This window comes from Ambystoma mexicanum, chromosome 4q, assembly GCF_040938575.1.
Source record: "Ambystoma mexicanum isolate Mex_15411 chromosome 4q, UKY_AmexF1_1, whole genome shotgun sequence".
Taxonomy (NCBI): Eukaryota; Metazoa; Chordata; class Amphibia; order Caudata; family Ambystomatidae; genus Ambystoma; species Ambystoma mexicanum.
Window position 1 is genome coordinate 1,071,703,450 of NC_090928.1, and position 12,042 is coordinate 1,071,715,491.

The following is a 12,042-nucleotide window of genomic DNA, read 5'->3' on the forward strand; positions in this document are numbered from 1 at the left end:
TATTCCAGAATTGGTCGTGTACTTGTTACCAGTAGAGGAAGATCTAATTCCAATCAGGATTGGTGGAAGCTAAAGTGCTAGCACAGTACGTGCCTCAGGAAGGTGCAGGGCGCGCCAATGCTGCAGGAAGGGGAACATGTTTGGCACGTGATGTCCATAGGAACACTTTCTTATGGGGAGCAAAACCTCTCCAAGAGACCCAATATAAGGTTAGGGTGCTCACCTTAGATGGGTTTCCAATGTGCCACCCTTTCTTTGCAATAAACTATACAAAGAGAAAGGTTCTATTGCCTATCACTAAACCTGTCCAACTCAGTGGTTTGTGGGGGCTACATGCTTCCCCTCCATGACCCCTTTTCTAAACAATCCTATTGAAACTGGCCTAAGATATTTCTAAGCTTCTGAAAATGATGGCCATAGATTGAGTCCTACAATCAGAGACGTTTAAGCCGATTACTGCGTGACATATCCTTTTGGCTCTCCAGGATGAGAGTGAATGTGTGCTCTTGACCTTCGCAATGCGTATGCATATTCATATTCGATGACCTCATCGCAAGTTTCTCAGATGTGCCTCACAGGCCCAATCCTTCCAATCCAGGGGGCTTCCCATTGCGTCCAGGGTATCCTGAAAAGTGATGAACAGCAATTATGGCTGCTCTGAGGCTTCTGGGGTTTCGCACCTCCCTGTATTTTATGATATACGATACCCCGAGGTTTCTAAGCGCGGACCCGGGGATCGAACCTGTGTTGCTCCCTGTCGTCTTCCTTCCAAGGTGAGCAAGTTGCCCTTGAGCTATTATCCCTAGACAGGGGGATGCCAGGCTGATCTGGGCTGCCTCTCCACAGGCAGTACTTGCCTCCTTACAGATGATCTCACATTTGGAGTTTGCACTGCTTCTTCCAGTCAGTTCACAGAGAATCTAGTTGGTTTCTTGCCAACACCTCAACTACATTGGGGTGATCTGGAGGCGCACTCTGGCCAGATCTTTCCTCCTCCTCCTCCTCCTCCATACCAGATTCGGGACATGAAGGAGGTGTGGTCACAGATGTGAGAGGCGTCCCTCATAGCTCTAGCTTTTCTGAGGTCCATGGCAATCCCGGCTTCTCCAGTATTCGTGGTTCCCTGTTCAAGGCTTCACAAGCAACAGATACACATTCAGCTGACAGGGCACCAGCCCAGAAGACCCAGCCTCAGTCTTTTCAATTACCAATGGAAATCCTCTGGTGATTGCCCCCTTACGTTTCCCGAGGCCATCCATCTCTGCTACTATGGCTTCTTCCCTTTTGGTCTGGGGCACGATGTTCAGGGATCCTGTGGGTGCAAGATTTGTGGAGCCCACGTGCAAGGAAGCACACCTCAACATACTGGAATCCAAAGCCTTCTTTCTTGGGTTACCAGCCCCACTTCCCTCCATTGCAGGACACAGGGTGCTGATCCCCACAGAAAACTCCACAGATACCTTTTAATTGAACCAACATAAAGGTACCTGTCACCTGCCTTATGTTGGTTGGCTCTTGAGCTCTGGCACCGCTGTGTGGCGCACATCATATGTCTAGAGACGACTCATTTGGCAGGGGAGAGCAATGCCAAGCAAACGTAGTCAGCAAGCAAAGCCAACTACCTCAGGAATCGGAGCTGTCCAACCCAGTGGTACTGCATGTCTTCCCAGTTTGGGGTTCCTCCTGTCTGGGCCTGTTCACGGTACCGTATGCTTTGCTTCTTGGAGTAGTCTGTGGATGAAGTCCATAGGAAGTATGCTGCTGGAGCCATGTTGTGGACAGTATCTGAATGCCTTCCCCCATCTTCCACTACTGTGAGTAGGATACAAACTGACACACATTTAGACCTGTCATCTAATCTTCCTAGCCCCCTAGTCCCAGACCCCCATAGCTTGGATTTCTGACTTACTTGAGCTGGGGGCAGCCTCCCAGCCCACACTTCCTCTCCCCCTGAGCATGGACGTCATTTCAACAAAAAGCCAGGTGTAGCGGAAGTGACATCACACAACCATTGACCTCTGAGGACATCACAGGAATCGATGTAATTTGACCCTGCCCCCAAGTGATATCACAGGAAGTGATGACACAGCACCTTTCACCCCTTGACAAAACAGGAAGTGGCATCACATAGAATTGTTCCTCAGTACACTAAGAAAAATATGGTTACGATATCACTGTAATATGATATACATTTCATATAAGAATGGATAACCATATGTAGCGTTAATATCACTGTGTCTAGGTCCATATTACCAAATTACTGTTAACGTTAGCAGACGTCCAACAGAACAACCTCGACTATTGGACATCACTCGGGCTAAACTGTAAACAGACAGAGGCCTAGACATCCAGTGCCTGCCAAGTGTCTAGCCACAGACTGGAAACAGTAACTTACTAACACAAGTCAAACCAGAAAAACGATGGTCTGGAGGGTTGCCCAGAACTATGAATGATTTGAACCACAGCCATCACCTTTCTGTTTTGCTTATTTGGTAAGTAACCCACAGTTTATTTTTGTTACATGGGAGATATGGGGGAAGGATGTGTTGCAGGTCACATTAAATGCAGGGTTTTTTATTTTATTGTGTAAACAGCAGCAGCTCCAGGACATCACCTCTAGAAAAGGCCCATTGTATTATTTCTTTGGTCCTTTACAGCTTGCTTAATGCCAGCCTCCTCCAGCTTCAAAACACCGGATCTAGCTGACGAGTGCGTTCCTTGTAGAGAGTGGTGACAGGGGGGCCAAATTGATGTATTGCACCCACCCTAAAAACAGCAGCTTCAGTAGTTTTCCAAGTTATAATAATTTATAATCACAATTTGTTTTTATATGGTGCTTTTATCCAAAGCGCTTTACATAGGTTTAATAAGATATTAATAATAATATATTTTTGTATAGTGCTTCAATTCCGAATGACCCCAACTTCTAAGTGCTTTAAAAATGTGTGATATCACCACCCAATGTCATTTCACTCTATTAGTGGAACTAGGTGGGATCACATATTACAACTGTTTTATACTAATGCTCTCAGTTATATCTGGGGCAGCAGGTCAGTGGGCTCTGTTAGGGAGATGTATCCCTCTCCTAGTGAGACCCTCAGCACGTTTTGCTGGACTTCTGGACCTTTTTCTTTCTACCCTGAATGAGTGGATCCTCTGCAGCTGCCTTCCTTATCCACACGCTTAAATGAAATGCCAGAGGCAGAATCATCTGCCATTTTCCTGTGTAGCTTTCTAGTGCCAAGAAGCCACTTGTGGTGTGTATCACTCTCTACAAAATGTCCAAAGCCGAACACAACACAATGGTGGCAGCCATAGCTGGTGAGTATAACAGAACTGGATTCGCGAATCCCCATAATTCATCAAAAGTTAGTTATGAGGTTGACCTGCCCAATTTCTCCAACTAGACACAGGAGTCTTTGATATGGATCATTAACTTCTTATGCTAGAACGATCATGACAGCACAATATTTACCTAATTGTGTGCCATTCAGTATTAACTACATTAGTAAACACGTGGCATATTGTTTGTCTCTCTGACTGCTGCGTCAATTGCTTATTGCAAAGACTTTTATTTTCCATGCTGTGCATGCGCCTCAGTTCAGATTAAACAGTGCGGGCTCTTTTATTTATACAGAGTTGCATCTCTTTGCATGCTTGACAGTTGACCCCAGTTTGATCTTTTTTAAACATTGCACACGTTAGTCTGTACCTCCAATTTCCCTCTCTCACTGCAATACTTGTGAGAGGACAGGGCTGATAGAGACTGTATCCTAGATAGGAAAGAAATTGTTCAGCCCTAGCTCACAGAGGTTAAGGCCGAGATGCAATTGGATTACTGCCAGATGTAATATCTGCTTTCTAGACAAGACGACATATGTAACAGGATACCTTGCGCAGGAATCATATGCACGAGTACATGGCCTGCCTTGGTTATCTAAGACAGCTCAGATTCCCTCCTTGATAAAGCAATCAAGTCTGAGGACTTCCAGTATTCCCACTCAGCAAGACTTCTCCCAGGTTACATTCAGCTCCACGATGAAGTAAGTCAATACAAACCTCACACAGTGGCCAAACGAAAAATGGATTCTTAGGCCATTCCAAGGCAGTACAGCTTCCGCCCTGATCTGCATTTCCATTGGCCACAACTGCTCTTCGCAGGTGAGAAGCGGGGCCCTTATCAGCGCATTGACTGTCAGGAGAGGTTGAGTGGCAATTGCTGAGTTACATAATACTGACAAGGCCTCAACTGCGAAATTCTGTTCTAACATCATAGTCTCATACTGTGTATACCATTTGCCCCCCTTAAAGAAATATTACATCTCATTGCTACCGCTCTGAGGTGGACACTTCTTTATTAAAAGTATTAATGTGGTACCTTTTATTCATGTCATTCTCCTGAGTAAGGGTGGGCGAAACTACCACGAATGGAATAGAAATACGCAATTCGCAGCATTGTTTCCGCTTCCATGAAACACTGCATGATCTGCAAATTTATTTGCGGTGGCGGATTTCTGTAATTTTTTGCACCTTTTTCACCAGCTGGTCAACAAATGCCCCACATGAATGTGTTAGCATAGTTTTTATCAGTTCCGTGGCCAATAAACATAAACCCCTCTTGTGTGACCGAATACACCAAATCGCGGCTTCGCTCAATCGCAGCCATTCACCGACTTCAGTCATTCGCAGCACCCCGGTCCTCTGTCTTGGCCCAGTCACTATAGAGTTGCACATAAAGGCACGCCCTAGGGACTATACATTTGGCAGGTGGGGCTGGCTACTCCACATGGAATCACTTCTGCAACATAGGTGTGCCAGCTTTCGGGTGCGGGACTAACCTATGATGACTACCACCAGGCACCCTAAAACTCTATGCATACGTGTTCTAAATTCTGTAATCAGATGTGCAGAAGTTAAATAGTAGGTGCTATAATCTTAGATCCTTCAAATGCATTTCCCTACTGCTGTAGGGCACTCACCAGAATGCTAAGACATGACCAATTTAAATGTACTCCCTAAACTTGAGTTTGTGGTGTAAACTGGAAAGTTGGCAGCATACAACAAACCAGCTATATTTGATGACTTTTTGTTAGGCAGACATATTAGACCTTATGTGACTTTAGCAGAAAAATAGTTCCAAAATGTTAGGCAGTAGCTGCAGAGGCTACAATTCTAGATCCTCCAGTTTCCAGCTGGTTTCGAGCGGCAAGGCTAACTTTTATCCAAGTCTAGAGAAGGCAGAAACAGCCCTTCAATATTGACCTAAATGAGAAAAAGAGGACAATATTATTTCTGCCACTGTGAACTTTAATGATCTAATTACTTATGTCCTATAACATGACATTTCAAACAAAACAACACCCCTTAATTCCCTGACAAATGTTCCTAATTTTTGGATGGAAAATATAAACTTGTAATGCATTCAAGATACTTCACTGTAAAGCAGGTTATTGCAAGTTGTTTATGCAAACTATGAACTGCAAAGAATCATGACAAAAATACATCTCTTTTGACAACTGTTAAATTAGTTATCCAAGATCATGCAGCATTATTTGCAAAGGAACACAATTTAAGATGTTGTTCGCCATTGTATTGGTTGTCTTACATGTGTCCTCTTGTTCTATAGTCTACTTTTACTAATATTGTGCTTTTTATACGTGTGCCAATACCTTCTGAAGGAGACCATAAAACAAACGAAATGCGAAAGAATCTTAAAAATCCAACCCTTAAATTGGAAAGTATTTTTGAAATTATTTATGGGATAAATGAGATAGAGGAAAAGAAAAAGGTGTACATATATTTATCCGTTTGCCACTTTGAGGCCTATTTATTTAGGTACGGTGAAGAGAGAAGAAAACATCCTTGGGTTGCATTGTACTGCATGGGATAAGGGGACGATTCAAGTAGGGGACAGATTGAAAGGTAGCAGTGTAAGCAATACTGGAATATCTGTGCGAACCAGAAGTCTTCCTATCAGCCTTCAGGAAAACGATTACTATAAAATGGACTCAATTTATTTATGTTGCAATGGAGATGAACAACGTAACCAGGAGGATTAACCATACACTGTATTTATAATGGATTAAAGGATAGGGCAAACGGGAATGACAATTATGTAGGGTAATCGTCATTTCCCTTAGTCCACTCAAAGCCTACTTTCTAATGAAGGCTCCCTGCCTTCCAGAAACCATCACAATCCTTCCCATAATCCCTAAGGGGGGTATAAACCCCTGCCTCTCCTTGTCCTATGGCTCCAGACCCGGAGGCAGAAGAACCCAAGATGGAGGGTGGTGAGGGAGATAAGGACTATGACGAGACAGTCAGGACTAGGTGTAATAACTATTACCCGGTGTAATCTGGCATTATCTTCCATCCACCCTAGTCTCATCACAGAACTGCTGATGAAGGTATAAAAAGCAGTACCTACCTTACACACTTCTGACAACCTGGTACTAGTTATACTGTCCAAGGCATTAAGTGTGCAGAGTCCTGCATGCTGAAAGCAGGGCAGTGCACCTGAGTGCCAGCCCTAACAGCTCCACAAATGTTATTAAGAAAACAAAGGATTTATTTTGTTTTCAGCCTGCTCACATTAATTTTAGCATAGAGAAGAAGTCGTTTTTCAAAAGCTGTAGCGCGAAAACCACTGAGCAGATTTTGACCAACTAAGAAACAACTTGGGCACACACAAAGCGTTGACTTAATTTCCTTAAACGGTTTGAGGTGAATCCATCCAGCAGTTTTAAAATATTCGACAGACAAGGGGGTGCTCCTTGCTCCTTTAAACCTTTATATTGATCGGCCTTGCTGTTTTGCAGCTTAGAGATTCTAATAACTTATGCCTTGCTGGATGCATTTGGATGACATTTTCCAAACAAAAAGTTTGTTAAGGGCCCCCCGAACTCAGCATTTTGGGAACAATTCTTTATTAAAAAATAAAATTGTTATTTGGAAAACATAGAAATGCAGTTTTCAGCCTATCCCAACTCCAATCCATCCAGTAGTTTTATATATTCAATAGAGACACAGGGGTGCCCCTGCTCCTTAAAAACTTTACATATATCCCTCATAGTGCTTTGCAACAGAGAGGCTTTTCAGAAATGAAATACACATTTTATTATTGCTCGATGCAAGCGATTGCCGCGATAATAAAATGAAAGCACCATCTGAAGTTGGGGATTTTGAGGTCTGTTGGGGCGCCAGTTACGAGTGGAACATGTTCGTTTTATCTTGGGAAGACCATGGGAATATCATGAGATTACAGCGGCAACGACGCACGACATGCTCAGAAAATAAAATGTGCATCACATGAAGCGATGAATGATAGGGGTAATGGGAGAGGGTTAGGGATGGAAAAATCAATTGAGTGGAGTGAGGGGACCTGGAAAAAAGAAGGGGGGCACATGGTGAGTGTTTGTGAGGACATGCAAGACATTTGAATTCAGAGTATTTCTTCCCATTATTGTGGTAATCAGCGAACCGCCACTATAAAGCCGAATGTCTGTTATTGGAAACGATTACTGTGAAATTATTGCGGCAATAAGGAGTTAGAATAATTTTTTTAAATATCTGCAGCACCTTCATCTGCTGGTTATGGGGCAATGGGTGTTTGGCAACAAATTAATGGTTTGACATTGCCAGTGGCTACGGCTAGCGACCCCAAAAGTAAGCTATTGGTGCAACTTGTACATAAGCCCCAGTCGAAGCCCATAGGTATTGAGACCTCATGAAACTATGCACCATGTTCGGCGTGGCCACTCGTCACTTGGTGCGCTTTGCGCTCTGAAGTAAAATGCTCTGAAAATGGGTGCGTGTGGCTGGCTGACATACCCTGGAGCAGACGTGGATGGGAGGCGAGAGTTGGCCTGCAGCAACGTACTGGGACATTCTGTGCGTTCTCCACACCTGTCGTCTCACACTGGCATGGTGCAGTGCGATGTGATGCAAATATCTCTCAAACAGTGCATTCCAGGGCCTCGAAACATGGTTTTCAAGGGCCCACCTTTGAGGTTTGTTCCTTGTGTCGAGACGCCTAAAATGAGCTTTGTCCGGTTCTTCTATGACCACATTGATGTTTTGCCGATTTCATATAACCATCTCATGTATGAACGGGCTGAAATCCAGGGACAGGGGTGGGGTGTCCAAATGTGTTGCAGCCAGTAATGCACTGGGGGGGGGGGGTCCTAACAGATAACTATGCAAACATTTGGTGCAGATTGGTGGTATGGTGTGGAATTGTATAAGGAAAAAATGAACACATTTTCTGCTTTATATATAGAGAGAGATTATTGATTATATAAGTTAGAATATCTTTGTTCACTTCTTTTGATAGATATTTTATTACGCTTCACAATAATAACAACATAACATGGAACAATGCACTGGTACAGAAGTATATTAGAACGTGGGGAGCATTCATTTGTAGTACATATCAATGTATACGATTTAAAATAAAAACATGTAATGTCATTCAAATGGTTTGAATTTAATATATTAGTAAGCAATTACAATACTTAATTGCAGGGAAAGTACCCGATTCAGGTAAATCTATTTCAGGTATTTAAAACATAATATAATAAGTTTATGAAGTAGTAAATAAAAAAGGAATTAATAGAAGTAGAAACCTGTTTAATGTAAGTGTAATGAAAATAGTGAACATTTAAATTTACAATTCTACTTACTGAAATAACATTACATGAACACTTAATTTTCTAAATGACAAGTTTTATAAAAAGAAATAATAACATATAATAGGAAGCATGTGCCTGTGTGCATCTATCTATGTATGCACTGTAACGAAGGCATGGTATCAACAGCAAGACAGACATACATTACGACGGTTTAAGGGTGTTTATTGAACTTCAATTGGGTTTGAAAAACGCCTATCTAATCCTAAATCTAAAGATGGGAGCAAGCTACAACCATAAAAAAATAATAACGCAGTCCTAGTGGTGTCTTGTCAAAATAAAAGGGCCTACACTAATAAACCTATTGCCAACCCTTACCTCTAAATACAAATAGTGTGGGAAACAATGTTATGCAAAAGAAAAGTGTTCGATAAATGCTATGTTAGGATATTCAAGCAGTTGGCTTTCCTTCCCCACGTTTTCAGCACGGGGGAAGGGGGCACACTCGAGCTTAGCCCAGTCTCGGGCTTCTCTAGCACGAGGGTGCAGTTCAAAACTTTAACATCGTGGCCTTCTGAGCCAAAATTATTTTTGCCATTCAAAGTCTCTTCTTTCAGAGGGCCTGATGCAACAAACAAACACAAAAGTTCCTTTCTTCTTAGGATTTCACATGTAAACAATGTTCTTAGGTGATTTACTATTCACCTCTGATCCCCCTCCGTCGGGCTCAGATCCACTTTAACACAATGTTCTCAGGATTTTCATATTTCCGATTTCTATTCACTGTTCACCCTGGATCCCCCTCTGCTGGGCTCAGATCTGCTTCAACACAGAAACTTCAATCAGTATCCCTCTGCCGGGGTCAGACCTATTTATCTACTTTAACACAAACTGGCTTTAACACAAAGCTTTCAATTGATCTCCACCCGCCAGGTTCGGACCAACTTTATCTATTTTGCCATCAACTTTCATTACTGTATCAACATCGAAGACATTCGATTGTGCACAAGATTTTGCTTAACCCGTTGCAGGACCACTTCAATTTACAATTCTTTCCCTCTCTTTCACTTTTGCCACCTCTCAGCTGGATACCTTACAGAGATCTTTGAATAAGCACACACGCGGTGCCAGACCACTCTGGCAAAGGTATCAAATCTTGGTTTAAAAGTTCACTCACTCATCTGCAGTTAAACTTTACTCATGTTGGTTATCACACGCGTTTCATACAATGTTTGTTCCAGTGCTCATCATACAATGTTGCTGCTTGCAACCTTGGCTTCAAAACAGACCAGTCTTGTATAAGTCTCCCCAACTCACCGGCTGCGGTGGTTTCACTGATGCTGCGTTGTTGTTGGAGCCAAGGACAGTACCACAGCAGCTGGCGATTCTCCCCACCTTGATTATCGATGCAGGAGGGCCTCAGGAACCTCTGACACACCATGCAGGATTCCTCTGCCTGGCTTCCTGGTCTTACGCTTTCTATTCTCGAGGTTTCATGAAAGTAACGGTTCCTTGTCGAAAAGGTGAAGGCTACTTCCCTCCTTGCGATCCCCTTCTGTTTCGCTGTCTTTATCCTCTTGTTAAACTGCCATCTTGGAACTGCTGTTTCCTCGTGTCTTTTGCCTTGCTCAAAGTGTGCTCTCGTGCTCCACCTTTTATCCATGTGGGGAAGTGTAATGGAAGTCAGTTGTGTATGTTGGTCAGTAATTGCCTGACCTTGCCTTACCATTGTATTGGGACACGTCAGGTATACGGCTCGGGTGTTAGTCCGTTTTCTCTCATAGCGGGCTGTCTGTGAGAAAGTGTTTGTGTTGTAAAGGGGAGGGGGTTGTGTTCCTAAATATCCTACCTGGTAGGATGGGGTAAAGGCGTTACAGGGAAGGGGATACCACGTCTCACCATCCAGTGTCCCAGACCCACTCCCCGAAGTCCCCTCATCAAGTGATCCCCCTGCACTGGTCCACCCCCAGGAACTGGATCCAAAATCAATGGCCGTGTCCTGGCTACCTGGATGACAGATCTCCAGAGACTAGTGGGTGAGTTCTGGTTTCTCACAGCACTTACAATTGTGCACTGTACAATACATTTAAAGAAACAAGGCCAGAATACAATGCACTGTGTAAGTATGAAATATCTACACATATGTTATGTAGCAAAACATAGTTGTCTTATTTCAAAATGTAGTGAATCAAACCACTGATATCATTGATGTGGCCAGTGACACCATTTGCTATGTAATTAGTGGCCAAGACTAGTGGGCTCCAAATAAACCTATTGGTGCAATATGTACAGTAGCCAAGCCCATGCCTAGTGGTCCCCAAAGAAAAAAAGTGGTGCAACATGTACAGGTGCTACAGCCAGCCTCAGACTGGCCTATAGGGCAATAGGACCAGGACCATACCAAAAACACAAAATGCAGTTGTGGGCCAGTTTTTCTGGTCAAAGTGGGCCACTTTTCGGGCCATTTTGGGCCAGTTTGAGGAGTTAGTTCACTCTGCGGCTTTGAGTTTTAACCCGTTTTGGTGAATACATATTCTTTAAAATGCACAATTGGCATCACACTTTATCAAAAAGTTCCTCCTTGGTTACTATTCAAACAGTGTCACAAAAGGAATAAATAGCCATTTTCAACTGTGGACCACTTTTCATTATTGCCCGAGACATGTTTATGGCCCAGTCCGACCCTGACTACGGCCAATGGCTGTGACCACTGGTCCTGGCTAAATGGCCCCATCTAAAACTAATGGTGCAACATGGACAGTGGCCAAGGCCGAATGCCGTAGCCACTGGCCATGTCAAAGGCTATGGCTATTGGCCAAGGCCAAAGGCTATGGCTAGTGCGCCCCAGAGAAACTACTGGTTTAACATGTACAGTGACTAAGGCCAACGGACTTGGCCACTGGTCATGGGCAAAGGCCATGGCTAGTGGGCCCCAAAGAAACTTATTGGTGCAACATGTGCAGTGGTCATGGCTAGAGGGCCCAAAGAAACCTATTGGTTCAACGTGTACAGTGGACACGGCCATAGGCAATGGCTAGTGGGCCCCAAAGAAACCTATAGGTGCAATATGTACGGTGGCCAAGTCTGAAGGTCATGGCTATTGGGCGCCAAAGAAACCTATTGGTGCCATATGTACAGTGGCCATGACCAGAGGCCATGGCTAGTGAGCCCCAAAGAAACTATAGTATAACAAAACCCTTGAAATTCAGTGAACATTTTTTAGTTAAGAGAGAGTTAAGGTGATCAGATTTAATGCGAAAAATGCATAGCCAAAAACCAGTGAAATTCACTGAAAAAAAACTTTCATTTGAAAACAGTTAAGATGAATAATACATTGCAACAAAACCTTTCAAATTCAGTGAAAAGAACCTTAGTTAAAGAGACCTTAAGGTAAACATTTAACACAACAAAATCC